This window comes from Nomascus leucogenys, chromosome X (genome assembly GCF_006542625.1).
Source record: "Nomascus leucogenys isolate Asia chromosome X, Asia_NLE_v1, whole genome shotgun sequence".
In the NCBI taxonomy this organism is placed as follows: domain Eukaryota; kingdom Metazoa; phylum Chordata; class Mammalia; order Primates; family Hylobatidae; genus Nomascus; species Nomascus leucogenys.
The window spans coordinates 65,340,557-65,352,865 of record NC_044406.1 but is presented as its reverse complement, the minus strand read 5'-3'; the positions used below and the strand labels follow the sequence as shown (position 1 = coordinate 65,352,865).

At 37.9% G+C, this 12,309-nt stretch overlaps 1 pseudogene across 1 annotated transcript; it reads right to left on the bottom strand.

Moving 5' to 3' along the window:
- Nucleotides 1-3,179: 3,179 nt before the first annotated feature.
- LOC115833255 lies at nucleotides 3,180-3,601 on the bottom strand (annotated as a pseudogene). Its single transcript, XR_004028687.1, has one exon. The product of XR_004028687.1 is annotated as an ATP synthase membrane subunit DAPIT, mitochondrial pseudogene (transcript).
- Between the last annotated feature and the right edge of the window lie 8,708 nt (nucleotides 3,602-12,309).

Below are 12,309 nucleotides of genomic sequence, written 5' to 3'. Positions count from 1 at the left end.
TCTTTAATCCATTTTGAGTTGATTCTTGTATAAGTACTGAGATAATGGCTCATTTTCATTCTTTTGTATGTGGATATCTAGTTTTTTCAGTGGCATTTATTGAAGCAACTGTCCTTTACCCATTGCATGTTCTTGGTACTTTTGTTCAAAACCAATTGACCATAGATGCATAGGTTTATTTCTGGGATGTCTATCTTATTCCACTGTTTTTTGTTTTTTTTGACAGAGTCTCGCTCTGTCACCCAGGCTGGAGTGCAATGGTGCAATCTTGGCTCACTGCAACCTCCGCCTCCTGGGTTCAAGTGATTCTTCTGCCTCAGCCTCCCAAGTAGCTGGGACTACAGGCACGTGCCACCATGCCTGGCTATTTTTTTTTTTTTTTTTGGTATTTTTAGTAAAGGCGGGGTTTCACCATGTTAGCCAGGATGGTCTCCATCTCCTGACTTCGTGATTCACCCACCTCGGCCTCTCAAAGTGCTGGGATTGCAGGCATGAGCCACCGTGTCCGGCCTGATGTGTCTGTTTTTATGCCAGTAGCATGTTGTTTTAATTACTATAGATTTATAATATATTTTGAAATCTGGTAGTGTGATGCCTCTAGGTAGCTTTGTTATTTTTGGTCAATAGCACTTTGGCTATTTTGTTTTTTTTATGGTGCTATACAAATTATAGGATTGTTTTTTCTGTTTATGTTAAGACTGATATTATATATATCTATATATTTTTTGAGACAGAGTCTCACTCTGTCACCCAGGCTGGAGTGCAGTGGCATGATCTCGGTTCACTGCAACGTCCGCTTCATGGGTTCAAGCAATTCCCCTGCCTCAGCCTCCCAAGTAGCTTGGATTACAGGCTCCCGCTACCATGCCTGGCTAATTTTTACATTTTTAGTAGAGACGGGGTTTCTCCATGTTGGCCAGGCTGTTCTCAGACTCCTGACCTTAAGTGATCCGCCCACCTCGGCCTCCCAAAGTGCTGGGATTACAGATGTGAGCCACCATACCCGGTTAAGATATTAGAATTTTAATAGAGATTTCATTGAATCTGTACATCACCTTGAGTAGTATGGATATTTTAACAATATTAATTTTTATAATTCATGAACACAAGATATCTTTCCATTTGTTTGCATCCTCTTTAATTTTTTCCCATCAAAGTTTTATAGTTTTCAGTATATAGATATTTCACTTCCTTGGTTAAATTTACTCCTAAGTATTTTTTGATACTATTATAAATAGGATTGTTTTCTTAATTTCTTTTTAAGTTCATTGTTAGTGTATAGAAATGCTACTAATTTTTGTAACTTGATTTTGTATCCTGCAATTCTACTGAATTCATTTATCAATTCTAGCAGTTTTGGCAAAATCTTCAGGATTTTCTATATATAAATTAATGTCATCAGCAAACAGAGACAATTTTACATTATCATTTTCTATTTGGGTGCCTTTTATTTATTCTGTCTAATTGCTCTGGCTAGGGCTTCTATTACTATGTTGAAAAGAAGTGGTGAGAGTGGGCATCCGTGTCTTTTCCTTCTCTTAAAGGAAAAGCCTTTAACTTTTCACCATTGAGTATGACGTTAGGTGTGGGCTGGTCATATATGGCTTTCCTTTATGTATTGAGGAACAGTCTTTCTATACCTAATTTGTTGAGAGCTTTTATCATGAAAGAATGTTGAACTTTGTCAAATTCTTTTTCTGCATTTATGAAAATGATCATATGGTTTTTGTCCTTTATTCTGTTAATATGGTGAATCACATTTACTGATTTGAATATGTTGAACCAACCTTGCATCCCTGAGATAAATCTCACTTGATCACGGTGAATTATCCTTTTAATGTACTGTTGAATATGGTTTGCTAGTATTTGTTGAGGAATTTGGCATTTATGTTTATCAGTGATATTGCATTGTAGAGTTTTTCTTTTTTGTGGTGTCCGTCTGGCTTTGGTGTCAAGGTGATGCTAGCCTCATAGAATGAGTGTGGAAGTATTTTCTCCTATTCAACTTTTTGGAAGAGTTTGAGAAGGATTAGTATTAGTTCTTATTTAAATGTTTGGTGGAATTCAGTCATGAAGCCATCTGGTCCTGACCTTTTTCTTGACAGGAGACTTTATTACTGATTCAATCTCCCTACTCATTATTGATCTGTTCAGATAATCAATTTCTTCTTAGTTCAGTCTTGGTAGGTTTTATGTTTCTAGAAATTTATCCATTTTTTCTAGGTTTTCCTCTTTGTTGACATGTAATTATATATAGTTTTCTCTGATTATCCTTCGTATTTTTGTGTTATGAGTTTTAATGTCCCTTCTTTCATTCATGATTTTATTTATTTGAGTCTTCTTTCTTTTTGTTAGTCTAGGTAAAGTTTGTCAATTTCACTTAGCTCTACCAAATACTAACTTTTAGTTTCATTGATCTTTTACATTTTTAAAATTGATACATAATATTGTACAAATGTATAGTGTATATATGATATTTTGATACATGCATACAATATATAATGATCAAATCAGGGTAATTCAGATAATTATTGCCTGAAACATTTAACATTTTTTGTGTTGGAAACATTCCAAATCTTCTAGTCTAGCTGTTTTGAAATATACAACACATTCTTGAAACTATAGTCACATTATCTTAAGGGAAATAATCCAGGCACAGAAAGACAAATATCACATGATCACATTCATATGTGGGAGCTAAAAAATGTGATCTCATGGAGATAGTGAGTAAATTAATGGTTACCAGAAGCTGGGAAGAATGGGAGTGGGGAAGGAGGGAATAAAGAGAGTTTGGTTAATGCGTGCAAAAATACTGTTTCATTGATCTTTTCTATTGTTTTTCTAGACTCTAATCCATTTATTTCTGCTCTGATTTTTGTTTTGTCATTTCTTCTTCTAACATTGGGCTTAGTTCTTCTTTTTCTAGTTCCTTGAGGTGTATCATTAGGTTATTTAGTTGAGATCCTTTTTTTTTTTTTGATTTAGTATGTATTGCTATAAAATTTCCTCTTAGAACTGCTTTTGCTGCATCTGTTAAGTTTTGGTATGTTGCATCTCCATTTTTGTTAGTCTCAAGATATTTTAAAATTTCTTCTTTAATTTCTTCTTTGCTCTAATATTAATATTTTCTCAGGAGCATATTGTTTAATTTTCACATATTTGTTAATTTTCCATGGTTCTTTTTTTCCAGGTTCATAATATATTGTACAAACTGAATTATCACATGATGAGTTGGCATTAGCTTCTCCAGGTGTGGGAACTTAACAGATGAGATTAAGAACTATAGACAGTTTAAAATCCATTTATGTTGCTTTCATAGCGGGAGTTTTTTTGGACCTTTACTTGAAATATAAGACAATCAAAGCAATGCTTCTGTATGTGGCCAGTACACAATTCATTCTACCTGTGAGAGTATAAGAGTTGAAATATTTTTTAATACCAGTGAACTGGTATTGTGCATCACTTTCTGGACCTGCCATTATTTCAATCTGCCAAAGCTGCAAATTCCGCCCATTTTCCATGGTTCTTTATGTTACGGATTTCTAGTTTTATAACAATGTGTTTGGGAAACATACTTGATATAATTTCAGTCTTCTTAAATTTGTTAAGACTTGTTCTGTGGCCTATTACACACACACACACACACACACACACACATATATATGCACACACACACACACACACATGCATATATATGTTTAGAGATAGGGTCTCAGTATGTTGCCCAGGCTGGCCTTGAACTTCTGGGCTGGGCTCAAATGGTCCTCCCACCTCAGCCTTCCAAAGTGCTGTTATTATAGGCATGAGCTATTGTGCCTGGCCTGTGGCCTATTATATAATCTATCCAGAAGAATGTATCATGTGCATTGAGAACAATGTGTATTCTGTTGCTGTTGGGTTAAATGTTCCATATGTCTGTTAGGTTCATTTGGTCTAAAGTAGGTCAAGTTCAATGTATCCTTATTGATTTTCTCTCTGGATGATCTGTTCAGTGTTGAAAGTGGAATATTGAAGTTTCCTCCTATTATTGCACTGCAGTCTTTGTCTCCCTTTGAATGTCTTAATTACTGCTGTACATTTATTTTAAGTGCTATAATGTTGGGTGCATATAAATTCACAATTGCTACATCCTCTTGATATATTTACTCCTTTATTACTATATAATGACATTTTTCATCTCTTTTTATAGTTTTTTTTCCCCTAAAATCTATTTTTTTTTTTTTTTTGGAGGCAGAGTCTCACTCTGTCACCCAGGCTGGAGTGCAGTGGCATGATCTCAACTAACTGCTACCTCTGCCTCCTGGGTTCAAGCGATTCTCTCCTGCCTCAGCCTCCCAAGTAGCTGGGATTATAGGTGCCCACCACCACAACTGGATAATTTTTTTGTTTAGTGGAGATGAGATTTCACCATGTTGGCCAGTCTGGTCTCTAACTCCTGACTTCAGGTGATCCACCCACCTCAGCCTCCCAATATGTTAGGATTACAGGCATGAGCCACTGCACCTGGCCCTTAAAGTCTATTTTGTCTCAAATAATTGTAGCTATCCCTATTGTCTTTTTGTTAGACTATCATTTTCCATTTCTTCACATTAAGTCTGAGTTTCCTTTAAGGGGAAGTGAGTCTCTTGGAGGTAGCATATACTTGGGTCTTGTTTTTAATCCATTCTGCTATTCTTTTTTTATTGGAAAATTTAATCAATTTACATTTAAAGTAATTATTAATAAGGACTTACTAGTGCCATTTTGTTAATTTTTTTTATTGTTTTGTAAATCCTTTGTTCCTTTTTTTTCTCTCTTTTTGTGATTTGATGGCTGGCTGTAGTAATATGCTTTGGATATTTTCTTTTTATGTTTTGGGTATCTATTATAGACTTTTGTGGTTACCATGAGGCTTACATAAAACATCTTATACTGGCCAGGCATGGTGACTCACACCTGTAATCCCAGAACTTTGGGAGGCTGAGGCGGGTGAATCACCTGAGGTCAGAAGTTTGAGACCAACCAGGCCAACAGGTTGGCCCCATCTCTACCAAAACTTTATCCCTACCAAAAATACAAAAATTAACTGGGCGTGGTGGTGCACACCTGTAGTCCCAGCTACTTGGGAGGCTGAGGCAGGATAATCACTTGAACACGGGAGACTGAGGTTGCAGTGAGCCAAGATTGCACCACTGCACTCCAGCCTGGGTGACAGAGCAAGACTTCATCTCAAAAAAAAAAAAAAAAAAAAAAGCAAACAAAAAAATCATCTTATCCTTATAACAGGCTATTTTAATTTGATAAAAAAGTTACAGGTATGAGCTGAGAGTAGTGAAAAATAATAACAATAATAACAATTTTGATTACATACACAGATTCTACAATTTTACTCCCCCTCCTCTCATGTTTTATGTTTCTGATGGCAAACTTTACATCTTTTTATAATTTGTATCCCTTAACAAATTCTTGTAGCTTTAATTGTTTTAATAGCTTCACCTTTCAATATTTATACTAGATATCATTGATTTATGCACTCCAATTACTCTATTAGAGTGTTTTGAATTTGACAATGTATTTACTTTTACCAGTGGGTCTTATGCTTTCATGTGTTTTCACATTAATAATTAGGCTCTTCTTCCTTCAGCCTTAAGAACCCCCTTTAACATTTCTTGTAAGGCAGGTCTAGTAGTGATAAACTCTCTCAGATTTTGATTGAGAAAGTCTTTATCACCTCTTGGTTTTTAAAAGACAAGATTGCTGGTTATAGTATTCTTTGTTGACAGTTTTTTTTTTTTTTCTTTAAGCTTTCTAAATATATCATCCCACTCCTTTCCGGCCTGCAATGTTTCTGCTAAGAAATTCACTGATAGTCTTATAGTTGTTTGCTTACATGTAATGATTCACTTTTACTTTGCTGTTTTCAGCACTCTGTCTTTGTCTTTAACTTTTGATAATTTGATTATGCTGTGTTTTGTTGTGAGTGTCCTTAGATTCATCTTATTTGGTGTCCTTTGAGATTTCAGATTCTGGCTATTTCCTTTTCCAGGCTTGTGATGTTTTTTGCCATTATTTCTTTGAATATGTTTTCCATCCCTTTCTCGCCTCTCCTTCTGGCATATCAGTGATGCATAAGTTGTTCAGCTTGATGGTTTCCCATAAGTCCCTTAAGCTTTCTTCACTGTTTTTCATTCTTTCCTTTTTTTCCCTCGGATTGGATGATTTTCAGTGACCTGTCTTTGAGTTCACTGATTCTTTCTTCTTATTGATGTAGTCTGCTGTTGAGCCCCTTCTACTGCAGTTTTCAATTTATTCATAATATTCCCCCAATTTATGATTTCTGTTTGGTACTCTTCTCTACTTTCTATTTGTGGAAGTTCTTAATTTGTTCTTGTATTGCTCTGTTGACTTTGGTGAACATCTTTATGGCCATTATTTTGAGTTCTCTGTCAAGTAAATAACATTACTCAGGTTGGTTTCTGGAGATTTATTTAGTTCCTTTGTTTGGACCATATTCCCCTGTTTTAAAATATTTCTTGACTTTCCATGTTGGTTGCTGTGCATTAGCTAATACCACTATGTCTCCCAGTCTTGTCAGACTGGCTCCATATAGGAGAAGGGCACTGCCAATCCATCCAGCCAAAGATTTTAAGGTGCTTCTTAAATCTTTGTGTTTGTCCAGGCTGCTGTCTTTGTTTTTGGTGCCCACCTGGAGCTTAGGATATGCCATACCCTGTCAGTACTTTAAGTCCAGAAAGGTAGGAGCCAGACTCTCTAGATGTAGATAAAATGGTGGGAGTATCAGCTGTATGTTTCAGTTACTTGTATCTTTACGGTGAAGCTGAGCATGGATGTTAATCTCCCACTCTGTCTGCACTAAGCCAGGTAGTGGATGTGTGGCAAAATTCGTATTCATGTTCAGGCTGCACCCTCTGATCCTAAGGAGAAAGCTGCTGGATGTGAACCCATCGTATGTCCACCTGTTTGGTTTTTGTTGTCTAGGGTCACTAAGGAATGCAAAGCTTCATTAACTCTCAGAGAGAGTTTGTTAAGAAGATAGCCTCTTGGGTGGCAGTATAGAAGTTGTGGCACACAGTGTGTGGCCAAACTTCTTCCAGGAAGAATGGCAGGCCTGGGGTGAGCCAGAGAAAAGGCTCAGGAACTGCCAAGCTCTGGCTGCAGCTGCCAGTGGGCTATTGTTTGTTTGCCCCATTGGCTCCCCAGTGCAAGTTTATTAGAACTCAGGCTGTCAAGTAGCCACTGGGAGTGTGTGCCATACACCCCTTCTGGAGAGAAAATGGGAGCTGCATATTCCTGCCCCTTTTTCACACTGCTCAAAGAGGGCGTCATTTGTAAACATGTTTGCATACCTGTTAAGACCACGTCTTTGTTCTCTCATCTAAGGAGACTCATGTATGCCTAGTGCTTTCTCCTCCCAGGGCTAAGAAGTTTAGGATTAGGTTCTTTGGGAGGGAGCTGTAAAAGTTGTGACACTTGATGAGTGGCACAAACCTCTTCCAGGGAGAAACAGGGAGTTGCATTTTATTTTTTGACATGGAGTCTTGATGTGTTGCCTAGGCTGGCCTCAAACTCCTATGCTCAAGTGATCTTCTCATTTTAAAAATAAAATTTTAGATTCAGGGGATACATATGCAGTTTGTTAACATGGATATATTGCATGATGCTGAGGTTTAGGCTTCAATTGATCCCATCACCCAAACAGTAAATATAGAACCCAATAAATAGTTTTTCAACCCTCCTTCCCCTCTTTTGGAGTCTCCAGTGCCTATTGGTCCCATCTTTATATCTATGTGTACCCAGTGGTTAATTCCCACTTATAAGAGAGAACATAAGGCTGGGTGTGGTGGCTCAAGCCTGTAATCCCAGCACTTTGGGAGGCCGAGGTGGGCAGATCACAAGGTCAAGAGATTGAGGCCATCCTGGCCAACATGGTGAAAAGCTGTCTCTACTAAAAATACAAAAATTAGCTGGATGTGGTGGCACTTGCCTCTAATCCCGGCTACTTGGGAGGCTGAGGCAGAAGAATCACTTAAACCCATGAGGCGGAGGTTGCAGTGAGCCGAGATCACTCCAGCCTGGTGACAGAGCGAGACTCCATCTCAAAAGAAAAAAAAAGAGAGAGAAAGAACATACAATATTTGGTTTCCTATTTTTGTATTAATTCACTTAGGATAATGACCTCTAACTGCATCCATGTTGCTGCAAAGGACATAATTTCATTCTTTTTTATGGCTGTATAGGATTCCATGGTATATATGTACCATAGTTTCTTTATCCAATCCACCACTGATGGGCACCTAGGTTGATTCCATATCTCTGCTATTGTGAACAGTGCTGTGATAAACATACAAGTGCATGTGTCTTTTTGGTAGAACAATTTATTTCATTTGGATATGCATTATTTCATTTTGCATTGCTGTAAAGGAATACCTGAGCCTGGGTAACGTATAAAGAAAATAGGTTTATTTTGGCTCATACTTCTACAGACTACAAGAAGAATGGAGCCATAATCTGCTCTGGTGAGGGCCTCAGGAAGCTTAAAATCATGGCAAAAGGTGAAGGGGAAAAAGGTGCATCACGTGGTGAGAGAGGAAGCAAGAGAGAGAGCCAAAGAAATGCTAGGCTCTTTTCAACCACCAGCTCTCATATGAACCAATAGAACAAGAATTTACCCACAACCATGAGGGGGACACGTAGACATTCATAGGAGAGATCTGCCATCATGACCAACACACCTCCACCAGCCCTTACCTCCAACATTGGGTGGGGGGCGGTGGTCGTATTTCAGTACAAAATTTGGTAGAGACAAATATCCAAATGATATTATCTATATACCTAGTAATGAGATGGCTGGGTAGAATGGTAATTCTATTTTTATTTCTTTGAGAAATCTCAAAACTGCTTTCCATAGGAGCTAAACCAATTTACCATCCCACTAACAGTGTATAAGCATTCCCTTTTCTCTGCAACTTTGCCAACATCTTTTACTTTTTGGCTTTTTATTAATAGCCAATCTGACCTGTATGAAATAGTATCTCATTGTGGTTTTGATTTACATTTCTCTGGTATTAGTGATGTTGAGCATTTTTTTAAATACATTTGTTGGCTGCATGTATGCCTTCCTTTAAGAAATGTCTGTTCGTGACTTTTGCCTACTTTTTAATGGGGTTGTTTTTGCTTGTTGACTTGTTTCTGTTTCTTATAGGTTCTGGGTTTCAGTCCTTTGTCAGTTACAAAGTTTTCAAACATTTTCTTCCCATTCAGTAGGGTGTTTGTTTACTCTGTTGAGAGTTTCCCTTGCTTTGCAGAAGCTCTCTAGTTTAATTTGGTCTCAATTGTCAGTTTTCGTTTGTGTTACATTTTCTTTTGAGGACTTAGTAATAAATTCTTTGCCTAGGTCAATATCTAGAAGAGTATTTCCTAAGTTTTATTCTAGGACTGTCTTAGTTTGAGGTCTTACATTTAAGTCTTCAATCCATGTTGAGTTAATTTTTGTATATGGTGAGAAGTAGGAATCAACTTTCATTCTTCTGCATATGATTAGTTATGTTTCCCAGCACCATTTATTAAACAGGATGTCCTTTCCCCATTGCTTGTTTTTGTCAGCTTTGTCAAACATCATTTGGTTGTAGGTGTGTGGCCTTATTTCTGCATTCTCTATTCATTCCATTGGTCCATGCATCTATTTTTGTACCAGTCCCATGATATTTTGCTTACTGTAGCCTTGTAGTATAGTTTGAAGTCAGGTAATGTGATGCCTCCAGCTTTTTTCTTTTTGCTTAGGACTGGTTTGGTTATTTGGGCTCTTTTTAAATTCGTATGAGTTTTAGAATAGTCTTTTTTTCTGATTCTGCGAAAAAAGACTTGGTAGTTTGATAGAATTTGCATTGACTCTCTAGATTGCTTTGGTCAGTATGGACATTTTAATAATATTGATTCTTCTGATTCATGAGCATGGAATATTTTTCCATTTGTATCATCTCTGATTTCATTCAGCAGTATTTGGTAGTTCTCCTTTTAGAGATTTTTCATCTTATCCATTAGATATATTTTTAGATATTTTTGTGGCCGTTTTAAATGGGATTGCATTTTTATTTGGTTTTCAGCTTGAATGTCATTGTTGTATAGAAGTGCTACTAATTTTTGTACATTGATTTTATATCCTTAAACTTGGCTAACGTCGTTTGTCAGGTATATGAGTCCCTTGGAGAAACCTTTAAGATTTTCTAGGTATAGAATTATGTCATCAGTGAAGAGAGAAAATTTGACTCCCTCTTTGGATGCCTTTTGTATCTTTCTCTTGCCTGATTTCTCTGGCTAGGACTTCCAGCACTATGTTGAAAAGGAGTGGTGAGACATTCTTGTACTGTTTCACCTCTTGAGGGGAATGATTCCAGCTTTTGTCCATCCAGTATGATGTAGGCTTTGGCTTTTTCATAGATGGCTCTTATTGTTTTGAGGTATGTTCCTTTGATGCCTAGCTTGTTGAGAGTTTTTTGTTTTTTGTTTTTTTAAATGAAAGAATATTGGATTTCATTGAATGCCTTTTCTATATCTATTGAGATGATAATTTAGTTTTTGTTTTGAATTCTCTTTGTGGTGAATAATATTTACTGATCTGCATATGTTGAACCATCTTTTCATCTCAGGAATAAATCCTACTTGATTGTGGTAGGTTATCTCTTTGATGTGCTGCTCAATTCAGTTTGTAAGTATTTTCTGAGGCTTTTTGCATTTTTGATTTGGTTTTCAGCTTGAATGTTATTGTTGTATAGAAATGCTATTAACATTTGTACATTTATTTTGTATCCTGAAACTTAATTAAGTTGTTTGTCAAGTCTAGGAGGCTTGGAGGAATCTTTAAGGTTTTCTAGGTATAGATACATATCATCAGAGAAGAGAGATTATTTGTCTTCATCTCTTCCTATTTGGATGCCTTTTCTTTCTTTTTGCTTCCCTTTCTTCTTGATTTTTCATCAGGGATATTGTTCTATCATTTTCTTTTTGTGTATGTCTTTGTCAGATTTTGGTATCAGAATGATATTGGTTTCACAGAATGAGGAAGGTATCCCTCCTCAAATTTTTAAAACAGTTTCAGTAGGATTAGTACCAGCTCTTTGTATGTGGTAGAATTCAGCTGTGAAAGCATCTGGTCCAGAGATTTTTTTTTTTTTTTTTGGATGGTAGGTTTTTTATTACTGATTCAATTTTGTAAGTAACTGTTAGTCTGTTCAGGAATTCTATTTCCTCCTGCTTCAATCTTGGGAGGTTTTGTCTTTCTAGGAATTTTGGCATTTCCCTTAGATTTTCTAGTTTGCGTGCATAGAAATATTCACAGTAGTCTCTGAGGCTTTTCTGTATTTCTGCAGGATTAGTTGTAATGTCACCTTTGTCGTTTCTGATTATACTTACTTGCATCTTTTCTCTTATTTTAGTTTTGAGACAGAGTCTCACTCTGTTGCCCAGGCTGGAGTGCAGTGGCGCGATCTTGGCTCACTGCAACCTCCGCCTCCTGGGTTCAAGTGATCCTCCTGCCTCAGCCTCCGGAGTAGCTAGGATTACAGGCCCATGCTACCACGCCCGGCTAATTTTTGTATTTTTAGTAGAGACAGGGTTTTACCATGTTGGCCAGGCTGGTCTTGAACTCCTGACCTCAAGTGATCCACCAGCCTTGACCTCCCAAAGTGTTGGGATTACACGCATGACCCACCGTGCCAGAACTTCTCTCTCTTTTTTGAAAATCTAACTAGGGTGGGCCAGGCATGGTGGCTCACGCCTTAATCCCAGCACTTTGGGAGGCGGAGGCGGGTGGATCACCCAAGGTCAGGAGTTCAAGCCTGGCGAACATGGCGAAACCCGTCTCTACTAAAAAATACAAAAATTAGCTGGGTGTGGTGACAAGCGCCTGTAATCCCAGCTACTCGGGAGGCTGAGGCAGGGAGAATTGCTTGAACTCTGTAGGCGGAGGTTGCAGTGAGCCGAGATCGCGCCGCTGTACTCCAGACTGGGCAACAGTGCAAGACTCTGCACCAAAAAAAAACAAAAAACAAAAAAAAAACAAAAAACAAAACAACATCAACGACAAAAAATTCTAGCTAGGGCGGAGGTGGCAGGGACCGAGCGGGTGCCTCAGTCTCCTTCCCCTCCCCTCGCCTGGCCTCGTGGTCTTCTCCCAGCAGCCAGACAGGAACTATATAATCCCGGAAGTTCCGGGGCTTTGCTGTGTGGGATAACCAGCAATGGCGAGGCTGCAGCTCCCGGAACAACAGCCACAACACATTAGGAGTAGGAGCGGCAGTTGCGGTGGCAGCA